This window comes from Rattus norvegicus, chromosome 4, assembly GCF_021556685.1.
Source record: "Rattus norvegicus strain SHRSP/BbbUtx chromosome 4, alternate assembly SHRSP_T2T, whole genome shotgun sequence".
In the NCBI taxonomy this organism is placed as follows: domain Eukaryota; kingdom Metazoa; phylum Chordata; class Mammalia; order Rodentia; family Muridae; genus Rattus; species Rattus norvegicus.
This window is the reverse complement of record NC_141537.1, coordinates 6,889,897-6,907,365: the sequence shown is the minus strand read 5'-3', so window position 1 is coordinate 6,907,365 and position 17,469 is coordinate 6,889,897. Positions and strand designations below refer to the sequence as shown.

The 17,469-nt window shown below is 42.6% G+C and overlaps 1 long non-coding RNA gene across 6 annotated transcripts in view; it reads right to left on the bottom strand.

Moving 5' to 3' along the window:
- Positions 1-17,469, bottom strand: part of LOC102550082 (uncharacterized) — a 316,819-nt gene that overhangs the window by 298,812 nt on the left and 538 nt on the right. The window lies entirely within an intron of this gene.

Below are 17,469 nucleotides of genomic sequence, written 5' to 3'. Positions count from 1 at the left end.
CCAGGAAGGACTCTGATTGGAGAGATGAGGACAGCAACCCACACACAATGTGTCCTGTGTACAAGATGTGCAGGGACTGAGGGAATGTCACCCGAGGACTGCCCAAACTGACACCTACCCCATGGGCAAGAGCCAGTCCCTGCCCACAGTTAATGATACTCTGCTGTGCCTGAGGCATGAGCCTGGCATGCCTGTCCTCTGAAAGTCTCCACCCAGCAGCCAATGGAAAGAGATGCACACCCAAACATTAGCCGGAACTGGGGGATTTCACAGAAGCATGGGGCTAGGGGAAGAATTGAGGGATCAGAAGAACCAGGACTCCACAGGAAGACCAAAGAGTCAACTAACCTGGATCCTTGGGGGCTCCCAGAGACTGAACTACCAACCAAAGAGCAATTACAGGCTGGACCTAGGCACACTGCACATATGTAATAGATGTGTAACTTGGTCTTCATGTGGGTCCTGCAACAACTGGAGTGCGGGCTATCCCTGAATCTGTTGCCTGCCTGCTTCTCTGTCTGTCTATCTGCCTGCCTACTTATAGATCCTATTCCCCAAACTGGGCCTCTTTGTCTGGCCTCAGTGGGAGAGTATGTACCTAGTACTACAGTGATTTGATGTGCATGGGGTGAGAGGTGGGCGATGGGAGTAAAAGGGTGGTAAGTTTGTAGGAAAGGGGGAAGATCTGTGTGAGGGAGTACTGGAAGAGAGGATGTGATATTGGGATGGAAAAGGAATGAATAAATTTAAAAATAAAAAAATATATAAAAAGAATATATTGATGGCAAAAAAGAGAAAAGTAAAACAGAATATGTTCTCAAGGTAGATAATATAACTTCAAAGACCTCCCTCTCTCTTCTATCCTTCCTCCTTCACTTGTCCACTTCAGAAAACCATACAGCTTCTTCCACTGTCATGGACTTGGTGGTTTGTTATCTTCTCCTCTCCTCTCCTCTCCTCTCCTCTCCTCTCCTCTCCTCTCCTCTCCTCTCCTCTCCTCTCCTCTCCTCTCCTCTCCTCCTCTCCTCCCCTCCCCTCCCCTCCCCTCCTCCTCCCTCCTCTCCTCCCCTCCCCTCCCCTCCTCTCCCCTCCCCTCCTCTCCTCCTCTCCTCCCCTCCCCTCCCCTCCTCTCCCCTCCTGTCCTGTCCTCTCCTCCCCTCCCCTCCTCTCCTCCTCTCCTCTCCTCCCCCCCTCCTCTCCTCTCCTCTCCCCTCCTCTCCCCTCCTCCCCTCCCCTCCTCCCCTCCCCTCCCCTCCCCTCCCCTCCTCTCCTCTCCTCTCCTCTCCTCTCCTGAACAGTCATCCTTATAAGCCTGTGATGGTTCTAAAAGGCTACCACCTAATTCTGCAATTATTTGCCTGTTTTTTTTTTTTTGTCTTTAGAGTACATAATTTAATTCATTGTTGGTAACTACTTCAACACAATTGTCTCTTTCCTGATGAATTCCTCCAAACATGAGTTTCATTCTACTCTTCTCCCTATGTACATGGGTGGCAGTCAGACAGACAGTAAGTGAATGAACACACACAAACATACTGCTGGCAATCAGGCAGCGAATGAATGAATGAGTGAGTGAGTGAGTAAATGAATGAGTGAATGAATGAATGAACATAGACAGGTACACCACTGGCAATCAGACAGTGAATGAATGAACACACTGAGGCACACTGCTGGCAATCAGACTGACTGTGATTGAATGAACACACTCAGGCACACCACTGGCAATCAGACAGTGAGTGAATGAACACATTCAGGCATGATGCTAGAAATCAAGACATATGGGAATGAATGAACATTAAGACATATGACTGGCAATCAGACAGAAAGTGAATGAATGATCACATTCAGGAAGAATTTTCCACAGACTGGGCCAAGAAGATTACATGTTCCTATAAACTTATAAAACCTATATACTGATCTTCAGAAGCAAAATATACAACAATTAGTAAAGTATAAATGGAACATAAAGATTAGCTTTGCTCTAACACTTAATTCTTCATAGGGCATATTAATGAAACAATTCCATTTACAATAGCACCAAAAATTAAATAAAACACTTAGACCTGGGTGTAATAGTGTATGTCTATAATACCAGCATTTGGAAGTCAGAGGCAAACAATAAGACTCCATAAACAGATAAAAATAAGTAAATAAATCCTCATGAATAAATTTAATCAAGGAGGAAAAGATGTGTACCCTGAAAACTGACACCCACTGCTGCATGAAAGCACAAAGAAAGACTGGTGAGGTGTCTCAGTGGGAAAGGCACTTGTTGCCAAGGCTGATGGCCAGAGTTCAGTTCCTAGGTACTGTATAATCAAAGGAGAGAACTAACTCCTAGAAGCTGTCCTCTGACCCCCCTCATTTGCTGTGGTACTCACATACATAAACACACACGTGTACGTACACACACACACACACACACACACACACACACACACACACCATAGAGTCTGGTTTGGTCAGAGGCAGTCACTGAACAAATCTAACAACAATCTTTCAATCTGGCATACCACAGATTCAGATTTCAGTCCTGGTATAATTTCATTAGAGCCCAGGAATATGGTATTTCTTCCTATTTCTGCCTATTACAAAACAATTGTAGATGGTGGATCAGGATACATCTCAAGAGGCCCATTCTCTAGCCCATGTTCTTAGTTCCCTAGTTTGTACTCAGGCCAGGTATTATTACTAAGGAAAGCTAGTTATTTTTCTTGATCCTTCTGACTTACCCTGGCCCCAGTTCATTATTAGAAACACAAGGAGTGGCTTTTTTCAGGGAATTAGATGTGTTCCCTATGTTGGCCCTTTTTATTCAGAGAAAGTATCTCATGAGACAAAGCACATGCAGACAGGAAAGTTGTTATTTTCTTCTAGGACTTTTCATTACACAAATGTCTTCTCTATAATCTAGGCATGGGAATAGATACCTGTGCTCTCAGAACTAGGTAGGAGAGGCAAGAACATTTGTCTTTGAAGTCATACAGGCTAGCCCAAGCTATGTAAGATCTTAAAAAACAATGTTCCAGGTACCAAAGTCTCACAAAGCCTAAATCTCAGAAGTGACCACAAAGATTACTGTGATGTATAAGGCATCTCAAAGTTACCAAACCCAAAGGTATCTCAGAAACCAGTATAAAAGCCACTGCAATGACACAAGTAATAATTCCAAAACATTCCTTCAAGTATTTAGTTCTTATCAAATCAAAGTCTGTGCAAAAACATCTATAAAACTGAAGATCTGATGCAGGCCATACAATCAAGCCAAATATCAGACTTGATATTTTGGAAACATATTGGAAATCAATATGCACAAGCAAATGACCTTAGTGAACACTATTCCAACATAATGAGAAGGGGTGCGCATCTCTCAAGTGGATGCTTGTCTAGCCAGAGAAGACAAGGCATAGACTTCTCAAAAGTGGTTGACAACTAAAGCAAAGGTTCAGGCCTCTCACTGCCAAGGAGTGCAGGCACTGATCACCATCATTGTTCACACTCTTGCCACGGCCTCTGAAACAGATGCTCCCTTGTGGTTGTCAAGTACATTAACAGTCAGCGTGGTGGATCTGCCCAGATGAAAAGGTAGGTGCACATGGTGAAGCTCTTCACTGGCTAGCCTTTGCTAGTCCTTGTGTCTCTCAGCATTTGACAGCAACTCTATTACAGTTCTCAAGCAGGCCTCCATTAAAGAAATCCTTGGCTCTGCAAGTATTCAGCTCATAGGTAGTCCTAGGAAGTCAGGATTTTCTTAGTCTTCAGACAGTCGTTAGCATTGTAGCTTTAGGGCCTGGGACCTGAGACCTTTGGCCACAGCTCTCTGAAATACTTCTAGTGACCAAGGCTTCAATCTCTCTTCCTCGGCTCTTTACAGCCTTCTGTGCTTCTTTAGCCTTGATTCCTAACCTTTCTCTTCTTCCACATTTTATCTCGTCCCTGCTCTAGCTGCTCCTTCAAACTGTTCAGCTGCCTGTTGTTGCCTTGGCTTCTTCCATAGGTGCTGCCATTAAGGAGGCAGCCATAGATGTTCTTTATTGGTTTTGCTGCTTCTATGGACATTGGCCTCAAACTCTATGGTTCTATCCCCTTTGCAGCTGTCAGTGCAGCCACAACTTGCTGCTTTTGCAGATCTGTCTGTGAATCATTCAACTCTGACTCTTCTTCAGCTTCTTCAGTTTCCAAATAGCTGGCTGCGTCAGTTTTGCAGCTCATTCATACCACTGCTGCCTCTGCCATTGATACTGCTCTGTTATCTCTGATACTTATTTCCTCCTATTACTAGCTCAGCCTGGTCTACTAAAAGTGGGCAAGAAAAGACTATACAAAAGAAGCCATTTATTGAGCCTATAATGGTGCAACACTGGAGAGGCAAAGCAGGCAAGCACCTTCAGCAATATCACAAAATGAACTGACCTACCTCCTTACGTAGCCAGAGAAGGTGTGTTTGCAAATAAAGGGGTGTTTGTACCAATCACAGCAGTATCTCTTTTTCATGAGGCACAGCAACACCTCTGCCAAGCCATCCCTCTTTGGTCTAAGTCAGTATTTCTCAAACTGTGGAGCGTGACCCCTTTCACAGAGATCACATAAGACTATAGGAAAATACATTTACATTACAATTCATAACAGTAACAATGTTGGTTTTGAATTAGCAACAAAATATTATGGCTGGGGTCACCACAATATGACAAACTGTATTAAAGGGTCACAGCACTAAGAGGGTAGAGAACCACTGCTCTAGATGAAAGTCCTTGTAGGTTTACCTAGAGTCCACTATGGATGTCCAGTACAAATTGAAACTGTCCTGGTGGTATTTTGCCTACAGGAATCAACACAACCAGCTACCATCACAACTCAATTTCCTCAAGATGTCTTCAAAATGGCCATAAGAGCAATCCAGATTCTGGCTAACAGTTCCTTTGTTCGAGAGAGTCAGTGCATGTAGCTAGAAAGGATTCAACAGCTCCAAATAGTTAGCAGAAGTGTCTGATCTCACCCCTATCATTGCTTTTTTATAAAAATAGAAACATCAGAAGGAATGCTGACATTAAGTGCTTAAAGAACTTATCAATAGGGTTACTAAGGATTGCTCAATGGGTAGAACCACTCTCTGCCAAGCCTGAAGACCTGAATTCTATCTCCAGATCCCTGTGGTAGAAGGAAAGAACGGTCTCTGCTAATTGTCCTCTGTCTCCATTGCACACAATGCAAATAAATAGATGTAAAATTTTTAGAAGAACTATCATTAATCCAAATACTGAATCAACATTATCTAATATCTGCCCAGGGTGGGTCCCTCTCACCTGTTTATTCCCAACTCAGCCTATGAAATTAATCGAATTCAACAAAAATTCCTGAAGAACTTCTGTGTATGCTTTCAAGCTCATCCCAAGCTGATAATGGAAAGACAGAAGAGACGAGGCTGTCCAACGACGGTGGAAGTAGAATGAGTTGGAGGAGGAGACCACAACACAGTAAATAATTGCTTTCCAGATGCAGCAACAAGACACCAGCAGCAAAGGGGGCGAAAGAAACATCTGGCAGTGGAGCAGATCAGAATCAAAACAAGACCCCCACAAGCACACAGCAACCCAAGGGAAAGGCTACGTCTTAGTTAGGTTTTTTTTTACTGCTGTGAAAAGACACCATGACCAATGTAAGTCTTAAAAGGACAACATTTAATTGGGGCTGGCTTACAGGTCAGAGGTTCAGACCATTATCATCAAGGCGGGAGCAGGGCACTGTCCAGGCAGGCGTGGTGCAGGAGGAGCTAAGGGATCTACATCTTCATCTGAAGGCTGCTGGTAGAAGACTGTCCTCCAGGCAGCTAGGGCTAGGGTATTAAAGCCTAGGACTACAGAGACACACATACTCCAACAAGGCCACACCTCCAAATAGTGCCACACTCTAGCTCAAGCATATACAAACCACCACATTCTACTCCCTGTCCCCCCATAGCCTTGTTCAAACATGAGTCTATAGGGGCTATATCTAGCCATAGCATAATTAAAAAGTACATTTTAGTCCAACTTCCAAAGTCTCTGTAGTCTATTGTAGTATGTTTAAGAGTCCAAATTTGAAAGTCTCTTCTGAGATTCATCCAATCACTTAACTGTAATCCTAGCTGGGCAAACTTCAACTCTGCATCTCCATGGCTGATGTCAAAGGACTCTTCAGATCTCCAACTCTGTTTTCATCTTTGTTGACTGCAACAAACTTCTTTTTCCTGGGTTGGTTCCACTCCCTGTTAGCAGCTTACCTCAGTAGATAGTCCATGGCTCTGGCATCTTGAAAATCTTGAGGTCTCCAAGGCAACTTCAATGTTACAGCTTCTTATTTCAATGTCTGGGATCCACACATGATCTTCCAAAGGGCTAGCATCACTTCTCCAGCTCTGCCTTCTGTAGCATTCTTAAGTTTAGGTTGATCCACTCCACTGTTTCTGCTGCTTGCTGGGGCTGGAACATGGCGCCCCTTGTTCTACTACATTATCACTAGCTTCCCCTTTTCCAACTCCTTCACTGCATAGTCTTGGCTGTCCAGGATCTTGCTTTGTAGATTGACCTTGAACTCAGAGATCTGCTTGCCTTTGCCTCTTGGGATTAAAGCCTTGTTCTGCCAAGCCTGGACCTAAACTTTGCTGGGTGACCATGTCCCAAGGTCACCACTCCCTTAATTCAATTTAATATCCTTGAATAAGGATTCAGTTCCACTTCACTTCCTCTAGGAGACCATTTAATACTTGAACCATATATTTTACATTTTTCCTTTCTAAGCTCGCTATGCATGTTGAAAACAGTCTTCATGAGACTTAACTAGAGAACGAAGTCTGTGGTGTGCATTTCTGAGACTTCCTTTGTCAATGGAAGGTGGAAGAGGCTAAGTCCCTTCACCTTAGCCTCAGGCAGACTCTTCAGACAATGGCAAAAAGCAGCCACATTATTCATCAAAATTCTACAGAAACAGTTTCTAGGCTACATACTGAAGTTCTCCACTGAAACCTCTAGGGCTAGGTCTGCACAGTTCAAATCGCTCATAGCCACAAAGTCTTCCCTACTACTAGGATGAAAAAACTTCCTACTAGGATGGCTCATTAAGCCCCACTTAAAGCATTTCACTGCTTTCCAAACCCCAAGTCCCAAAATTCCTCCAAACAAAAGCATGGTCAGGCCTATCACAGCAATACCCCCAGTCCCTGGTACCAACTTTTGTCTCAGTTAGGGTTTTACTGCTGTGAACAGACACACTGATGCAAGCCTTATAAAGAACAACATTTAATTGGGACTGGCTTACAGGTTCAGAGGTTCAGTCCATTATCATCAAGGTGGGAGCAGGGCAGCGTCCAGGCAGGCATGGTGCAGAAGTTGCTGAGAGGTCTACATCTTCATCTGAAGGCTGCTAGGAGAAGACTATCCTCCAGGCAGCTAGAGCTAGGGTATTAAAGCCCACGACAATAGTGACAACACCTATTCCAACAAAGCCACACCTCCTAAGCATATACAAACCATCACAAGCTAGTTTCACCTAGTGCTGCTACAACAACTGGGTGTTCACAGAAACTCTAAAACCTGATGGGAAGTTAACTCAAATGTATTGTAGCTTTAAATGTAAAATGTTACTCTGCAAAACTTTTAGAAGTCCTAGGAGACATCCTGACACCAAAACAGGGCGGGCGGGGGTCGTGGTGCAGAATTGATTAACTGGAGTTCATCAAATTTATCCAACAAAAGACTTTGTTGTAAAAAACAAAACCATATACCAGAAGAAAATATCACAAGTTCTCTTTCCGGCAAAGGATTTGTATCAAAAAAATGCAATGAACTACAATACGTTCATTTTTCAAAAAAACAGACACAAGGATTTAACAAATACATCACCAAACAGAGTGTGTAGCTGACAAGGAAGCCTCAGCACCACTCTGCATCTTGGAAATTCAAACCAGGATAAGTGGGAGGAGAGAGGAAAAAACTAACAGTACCACATACTAATAAGGGTGTGAGGTATCCAGAACTCATCTACTGAGATCCAGGTAAGAGGCAATACCTTGTAAGTTTGTCAAAGTTAAACACTGATATAGGCCCCAACAACTCATATTTACCCAACATAATACAAGCACATGCTCACAGAGAAATCACTACAGGAATGTTCATAGTTAATTGCTGATAGTTTTCAAAACCTGGAAAGCACCCAGATGCCCGTCAACCAGCAAAGGAATAAACACAGTGAGGTTCCGTCATTGACGGAATAAATCTTAGCAACAAAAAGCCATGCATACATGTAGCAGCATGTAAGTGTCTCTAGTGCATTTTGCGAGGGAGAAGAGCCAGATTTCAAGGGTTACATATTGTAAATCTTCCTGGATGTAACACTGTGGAATAGGCAAAGCTACAGGCAGTGCAGACAGATGAGCTGAACTCAAGGAGAAACCACCCCAAGTAACCTTAAGAGAGCAACTCTGTGCCAGCGGTTATGTTATAAAATCTGGTTGTAGGTACATGACTGCATTTGTCATGGAACTGGGAAATGTAAAAGGACTATGTATTTTATCTCAATATATTTGACTTTTAAAGTACGAGTTAATATTAATACGAGTTAATAGGACTGATCTTACTGTAGATTATGAAGCCAAGGGACAGTACTGAGTATTTACCCAGATTATCCCACGGGTGCAGCCCACTGCTACTGGTAATATCTTGGTACACATGCTCAGGTTCCTGCTACCTCTGCAAATGGAAATGAACACAAAAGCAGCATCTGAGACTAACCACTCAGCAGTCAGACTCACATACATGCAAAGCTTCCATCCCAGTTCTAACGTTTCCTGGATTTCACAATCTAGTTTAGAACTAGAAAAAAGACAGAAGAGTAGTGGTGATAAAAATAATTGATCTTGCAGAGTAACCAACCCCACTTTGAGACCCAGTGTTCAGATTGAGATTATATACTTTTATTTTTTTCACCCAGTTTTTATATTGTTTAAACAAGGATCTTTTTTTTTTTTTTTGAAGCCCTGACTTTTAAAAGGTCACACTGTGCAACATTTTTCTAAATCTTTGTCTGGTCTCACAACAAGGTAAGTTTCCTTAATGCTGCTACAAACCAGGTAAAAGGCATGCCGGGGTGAAAGTTAAATAAAAAGCTATCTCAAATAGCATTTTTAAAAGGCAAACATCAACCTTGTAAGTATTAAAAGCACGTTCTAAAATCCACTCTGATGACAGTTTAAGAAAGCCGCTTTTATGTGCTGGAAGCCTGGCTCTGCGAGGCCTTTTAAATGCCAGTGTTTACCTTAAAATGAAGGAAGGACCAGAATCTGGCCTTGAAGAGGCGCCTTTTGACTGCACACAGTGAACCCAATCTTTAACCAATAAATTGTTCCACACCTTTGTCTCTGCCAAGAGAGGCAGAGGTCTGCTCTCACAAGAATGCACAAGCCCCTTTAGTCAGGTGGCTCTCTCCTCTGCACTTCTGCACCTCTGCATTTGTTGGTTTAGAGTCAAGAATGACAATGCACATCACTGGTGCTAGGGGGTTTGTGCTGTCATCTGTGCTACTGATTGTACTCTGCCTTAGATCAAAGCCCAGAGCTTCGAGAAAGACATGCAGACCACAAAGTGGCAAGTAGCATGCCATGTTTGACATAGCAAACAATAAATGACTTTCATCAGTCTGATTAAGAATGCTGTGTTTTCAATGCTAAGTCTGATGTCTGAAATGATAGAACTTTCTACATTCTCAAACAAGGAGCTTCAAATATGAAGGGAAAAACATAAAGAGAGCCCACATACCACAAGTTCTGAAATTCCTCCTGTTCAAAGAACTGCGGTTTAACCTGCTATTGTACAAAGCTCATTGTGAGGTTTAAACCAAACATGCTAACACACCACTGTTTTCTTAGTTAGAAACAATTTGTGGTGTATCTCTCCCAGACCAGACTGCATCGCCAGCCTTGGCTGTGTTCAACATTAATTTTTCCCTGTGAGCTTCAACTACAGGTGTTCTCCACAAGGAACAGCATCAGACAGAGCTGGACTGGAAGTGTATCTTCACCTGGACTGTGATACTGTCAAATATGCCACCATCAGCACAAAGTCACCTCTTGCTCAGAGCCTCCATTCCAAGGTGCAAACTGGGTGCATTCTGTATGATCTTACTCACTCCCTGCAAAATTCTGCAAGATGACAATTACTTCATTCATTCTCTAAGTGAAGACTTGAGACCAAAAGTCTAAAAAACTTCCCTAACCTACACACATCAAGAAAGTGGACCCAGTCTGGATTTGAACATCTCTTCTTTTTCACTGTGTGTCCCTCCCTTCATTTTCTTTGTAGTACTAGAGATAGAAATTGGAACCTTGCACATGCTAGACAAACATTTTACCACTAAGTTACACCATCTGCCCTGGTTTTTTTTTTTTTTTTTTTTTTTGGTTCTTCTTTTCAGAGCTGGGGATCGAACCCAGGGCCTTGCGCTTCCTAGGCAAGCGCTCTACCACTGAGCTAAATCCCCAACCCCATCTGCCCTGTTTTTTATCTTTGTATAACCCAAACTTTATTACATCAGGGCAGTACCCTAGGCAAACATATGCATTAACACATTGATAACCGTGGTCCCTAAATAGGCAAATAGCAAACTGAGATAACAGTCAGTTGGCCCATCCTTCTGTCTCTGTCTCTCTCTGTCTCTCTTTGTGTGCATTGAGTGACAAAAGAGAAAAAAATATTCAAGAATCCCTGTTCAAATGGCAACCATGGAATGGTTCTGAACCTTGCAAGAGTGAGGCACAGTAACCAGGCTTGTATACTCATTATACTTTACAATAGAAGACACATTTTTTTTTTTTTGTTTCTCTGAATGGCCCTGGCTGTCTTGGAACTTGCTCTGTAAACCAGGTTAGCCTGAAACTCAAGAGATCTACCTGGCTCTGCCTCTTAAATGCTGGTATTAAAGATGTGTGTCACCACCGCCCAGCTGGGAGACACATTTTTTTTTTTATTAACTTGAGTATTTCTTATTTACATTTCGAATGTTATTCCCTTTCCGGGTTTCTGGGCCAACATCCCCCCTAACCCCTCCCCTTCCCCTTCTTTATGGGTGTTCCCCTCCCCATCCTCCCCCCATTACCGCCCTGCCCCCAACAATCACATTCACTGGGGGTTCAGTCTTGGCAGGACCAAGGGCTTCCCCTTCCATTGGTGCTCTTACTAGGATATTCATTGCTACCTATGAGGTTGGAGCCCAGGGTCAGTCCATGTATAGTCTTTGGGTAGTGGCTTAGTCCCTGGAAGCTCTGGTTGCTTGTCATTGTTGTTCATATGGGGTCTCGAGCCCCTTCAAGCTCTTCACATTTTAAAGGTTATTATTGAACTTCTTAGGAATCTAAAATTCTCCTCCCTCCAAATTTTTAAAAATTTTATCATTAATGTATGTGACATGCATGTGGAGGTCAGAGGACCTTTGGGAGTTGTTCCTCCCTTCCCACCCTTACATGGGTTCTGGGGATTGAACTCAAATGGTCAGCTTTGCACAGCAAGTACTTTCCCTACTGACCCATCTTGCTAGCTCTGTGTGTGTGTGTGTGTGTGTGTGTGTGTGTGTGTGTGTGTGTGTGTGTGTGTGTGTGTGTGTGTGTGTAGTGTGCAGTGTATGGCAGAACAATCAATTTCCAGGCCTCACCTTGAAGCCTCTACATCCAATAAGATGTACACTTAATGAGTCCACATACCTGGGACCTCTACACCCACAGTCTATATATTTGAATGCACACAGTTGAGGCTCACATACCTTGAGGTCTACATATCTGGAGTATACACTGTTGGGACCCATATACTTCAAGGTAGCAGGCTTCACATATCTGAAGTTACACACCAGAAGTACACACATCTTGGGTCCACATCTCAGGGATATACCCAGGCCCTACACGTCTGGAGTTCACACGTTTGGGGTCCATATACTTGAAGTGCTTATAGTAGTAGTCCTGGTATTCACATCCCTGGAAACTATACATCTGGAGTCTTCGAACCCGAGGCCCACAATACCAATGTCCATAACCCTGGAATCTATATACCTGGAGCCTTCATAGACTGCTCTTTCTAAGCACATACCTTCAGTCCTCTCTCCTGTTCAACCATGTCTTCTTAAGTCTTAGGGTTGTTTCTCTACCTGTATACCTTAGGGTTCTTTCCAGGTGCTTCCCCACCCCCTTTTTTGCCAAGTCTTGATTTTTGTTGCTTCCTATGGCCATTATTCCTCCAAATCTTCTGACACTAAAACCTGGCCTCCAAATCTAGCCAGTAGATTTCAAATTTAAAAAGAATTTCAAGGCAATCACAAAAGGGCACTGTACAACTGAGGCACCTACCCAGAGGCACTTAAATATAGATGGTCCTTAAACCCAAAGCTGCTGTTCTTGAGTATCAACACGATTTCTTTAACTCGTTTTAAGAATAAAGGAATAGTGACAGCTTTTATAACAAGATCTAGTATTGTGGAAATATAACCTATCAGAAAGATCAGTTAATACTGCCAAGAAACTACCCAGACAAAAGACTTGGATTTTTCTCTGTGGAAAGTCCTTAAGGATTCAAAGTAGTAGTGCAAACAAATATTGTATGAAATAAAGAGACATTCACAACTTTACTTTTGTTTCTTCAAAAAAGGTATTTACTTCAAAGTTCTTCATTTATGGAACAGGTATATAAACTACAGAATAGCAGCTTAGTGGCCTCATTTTTAGTACTTATCTGTGAATTCATAAATACTGAGCTCATGGACTGATATCTTACTTGAAAGGTTAAGTAATGATACATTTCATATGTGATGATAACCAAACCACCATTAAGCTGTCTTTTCTTTATGTGCTTATGTGCAACCATTTTCACTTACCTGGACAAAGTAAGTAACATGGCCCCACTAGAAATAGGGGAGGGGCAAACCTGCAGATTCACTAGGAAGTATGTGGTGGGATTCTTCAAACTTGACTCCAATCTCTCCTGCCTATGTACATGCATAGTACCAAGCACAAAAGCCTTATGGACTGTAGCTAGATTGTCTCACCTCCCACACATTCCTATAAATAATCCCAATAAAACTCATCAGTTCACCAAGTTATTCTTTTATCCTTTCTTTGGTTTACTGTCAGTTGAGGTAGACAGATGAATGGTCATGTCTCCCAAGGAACACCACAATAGGGTTGGTATGGTGAGCTCCTGTGCATCCTGTCCTGCTTTCCAATTAGGACCAAACAGAGAAAACCAATCATGTCTATCTCTAGACTAGAAGTGAGGCACCAAGGGACACAGAATTCATTTTAAAAGTCCCAAAGAAAACCCCAAAACACTATGTAGGGTGAGTGTGGAGAGCTAAAACAAGACTAGAAAATGCTGAAAGCCTTGCTCTCCAATAGTCAATAGCCCCAACCTGAGGAGCCTGAGAACTCATACCAATAACCTATTGCTTTAGAGCACATCACTCAATGCATATGTCCAGCTTTCAACAGGAAAAGACACTGCATGCAAGAAGGCAAGAAAATATACTATCTTAAGCCAGAAGGCAGCAGCAGACAAAATCATGGCAGAGTCTGAAGTTAACGAAGAGGATATTTAAACTGTGATTAATGAGAGTGGCTACTATGGTTAGGATGTTGTCTGTTCTCCAATGGTTATGTTAAAGGCTCAGTCTTCGTTGTGGCAGTGATGACATCCTGGAAAGTCGTCAGGCCATTAGAGCATCCTCTCAGGAAAAGTAAGGGGAGAGTTATGGTCAAAGAAAAAGGACCCAAAGTTAGTTCTTTTGTTACGAAAAGCCTGAGATAGGCTCTGATTCACTAAGGCTTCCAGTCAAGACACACAGACTCTTCCCACCTCAGAAACTCCTACCACTGCACAGCATCCAGTATGAGGCTCTCTTCAGAGTCAAGCTGATACTGGCATCATGTCTTGACCATCAAGTTCAATAGTACTTTTGTTTTTACTTTATAAAGTAGCATACCCTGCTCCAGTGAAACAAGTCAGTCATATGCAATGGCAGATGGTAACTATGAGCATAAAAAAGGGAACACAAGCTGGAAATACTATAACAGAAGTGAGAATGACCTTGGATGGCCCATCAGAAGAAGGAGCACATTCAGTTAAAATCTGTGGGCCAAATTTTGTCAGCACCTCTCACTAAAGGGCTAGTACATACAGAACCACCACATCACCAGAAACTAGAGGAATTCTAACCATAATACAATCTCCTAACTAATACGACTTTTTAAAAGTCGAAGCCAGGCATGGTAGATCAAATCAAAACTTCACCACATGGGGGACTAAAGCAGAAAGAACAAAGTAAGCCTAGCATAATATTGAAAGCTTGTCTCAATGTCAAGACAAAAGCAGGAACAAGTGTTAAGAGAGATGCAGAAGCACTGAAGCCTCAGAGAACTTGTAAGAACTTGTGAGAGAGCCTTGTGAGAACTAAATGACTGCTGCAAAAACCAGTCACACACTGATCAGTGATTTCATTTACACACAAGTGCATTAAACATGTGTTCACAGCAATACTCATGTGTGTCAACATATGACCACAATCAATTGTACAGCAGCATTCTGTCAAAAAAAACCCCAATGCACTGATATATGCTATGATATCAAAGGACCTGAAAAACGCCACATAAAAGAAGCCAAACACCAAAGATTAAAACAGAGACAGGAGGAACACCCATTCAAAGCCTGCCCCACATGTGGCCCACACATATACAGCCACCCAATTAGACAAGATGGATGAAGCAAAGAAGTGCAGGCAGACAGGAGCTGGGTGTAGATCTCTCCTGAGAGACACAGCCAGAATACAACAAACACAGAGGCGAATGCCAGCAGCAAACCACTGAACTGAGAATAGGACCCCCGTTGAAGGAATCAGAGAAAGAACTGGAAGAGCTTGAAGGGGCTCGAGACCCCATATGTACAACAATTTCAAGCAACCAGAGCTTCCAGGGACTAAGCCACTACCTAAAGACTATACATGGACTGACCCTGGGCTCCAACCTCATAGGTAGCAATGAATATCCTAGTAAGAGCACCAGTGGAAGGGGAAGCCGTGGGTCCTGCTAAGACTGAACCTCCAGTGAACTAGACTGTTGGGGGGAGGGCAGCAATGGGGGGAGGGTGGGGAGGGGAACACCCATAAGGAAGGGGAGGGAGAGGGGTTAGGGGGATGTTTGCCTGGAAACCGGGAAAGGGAATAACACTTGAAATGTATATAAGAAATACTCAAGTTTAAAAAAAAAAAAAAAAGAAGCCAAGCACCAAAGGTTATGTATTGTATAGGTGCGTCCAAGTCTATGACACAGACTAAACTTGGCAACTGCTAGGGGCAGACTGTAACAGGCTATAGGACGTATGTCCACTGTGCAGTCCAGGATTGTCTTAACACAGAGAAGCCAGCGTGACAGCAATGTAGACATACCGAATGCCACCAACATATTCACTCTATGAAGGTCAGTGTTGTTCTACATGGCTGCTACCTTAAGGGATTTCATTTAAAAACTGACGGAAAAGACGGTGCACACCTGAGTTCCTTGCAACCAGGAAGTACCCAGGAGGACTAATCTATCCTGGGCCAGCCTAGGCTACACAAGTTACAGACCGCCCAGGGACACTAACAGAACAGTGCTTTTTAACAAATGAAAAGCTCAGGAAACTGCTACCAAAGGTCTGACTTTTAAGAAATGTCCAGAGAAGCCATGAAGAGAAAAAGGAAATGATTTAGGACAGAAACTCAGAACTAGTCTGTTTTCCCACTTTCCTTTGTTCAATGAAAAGAAGTGATTATTGGGTGATTACACATTAGGATAAGGGAACTGAAGGACAATGTGTTATAGCTCACATACTGAAGAGCTGGGTAAAATGACTGGCAATCCTTTACCATTGCCTGGCCAGCAGCTGCCATGGGTCAAGACACAATGCCACGTTACTGGACTCAAAAGAAAATTTAAAAATATATTTTGAAAATCAAACAACTAGTCTTCAAAGTTTGTAGGATGCAGCAAATCTTTACGGCCAACCTATTTTGGATAGCAAAACATCATGACTTGGATAAGGTGAGGAATTTTTAAATGGGACTTTTTATAACTTTATAAAGTTGGAGAGAAAGACCTCAAAACAGAATTAGTAGGCACTGCACAAAGCAATTCACATACAGTATCATGTTTTAACTTCATCACAATCCTAAATTGTGGTACCAAAATCCCTATTTTGATTGAATTTCTTCGTGTTCAAAGTAACAGAAAACTAGACTCACAATAAATGAAGTAGGTTAAAAGAAAAAACCAAGAGCTGGTCTAGCTCCAGGGCTCAAACTGCATCACCCATCTTGGACTGTGTCCAAATCCGTGTTCTGCCATTTCCTGTATAATCTTCCTTCCAAGGCTCACCTGGCAGCTCCGCCCCTTCAGCTCTTAACCCCAGATGCTAATGGAGCAGATGCAGCTGCAGTTTCCAGTCTTTTCTTGTTCTCACATTCAGTAGAACTAAATTATCCAATGCTCCCCTCCCCCAAATAAAAACCCACTTGAGTTCTTGTGACTAGTCAGCTAGGCCAGGTCCCCCAGCTCCCACCTTACGGTATTATGATGGTGGTTCATCATAGGACCAGAGCTTCCAACTAGTTTTAGATTGGCCACATGTTCAGTCACAGAATAATGTCCTGGGCTACTGTTGGGGTAATTAATAGACATCCCAATGACAGGATGCAGCAAGGCCCCCTTGAAAACAACGTAAAGCTAGCTGCTAAAATTCAGACATCCAGAAAGTAAGTGTAGATTTAAACTCAGGTCTAGCTAAAGGTATCCAAAAACTTTTCCCTCTTAAACTTCAAATAAAAACCAGTCTTAAGACAGCAAAATGGTGGACTTAACTGCTCTCCTAAATACATCACTCACTAAAACATAAGCTAAGATTATACTATGTCTAGAAAGCACCTGAACCACCACGTGAAAATTCAGAACTTAAAACTCATTGTGAATTTGACTTTTAAAACAGTTGGCCTGCTTTTAATCTGCTTTTACAAGCTTCAAGTAGTAAGAGCCAATTCATAAAGTTCATTGCCAAGAAAAAAAAAAATCTGTAACTTTTAAGTGAGTTTAAAATTATATTGTTCCAGAGACTTATCGTGTATAACAGATTTAAATCGACTTTTGGGACTTTTTAGTGACAGAAAACCAATCTCACAGCTCAGTAACTTCTGCAGACTTTACTTCATGGAGGACCTTGCATTCTCGTGTTTTCTTTGCACTTCCAGGTGAATTGTATACAATTAAGATGCAGCAAAGTCACTGTCACGACAGGCAGAAGAAAATCAATACATTATTTCTGCTTGGCACCAAGAAGTGAGAGACTTTTAAAGGACCCCAGGGGTTCAAGCCTGGTTCATCGGACAGCGCGGGGGTGCATATTCAGAGGGGTAGGAGATGGCACAGAGTGCAGAAGG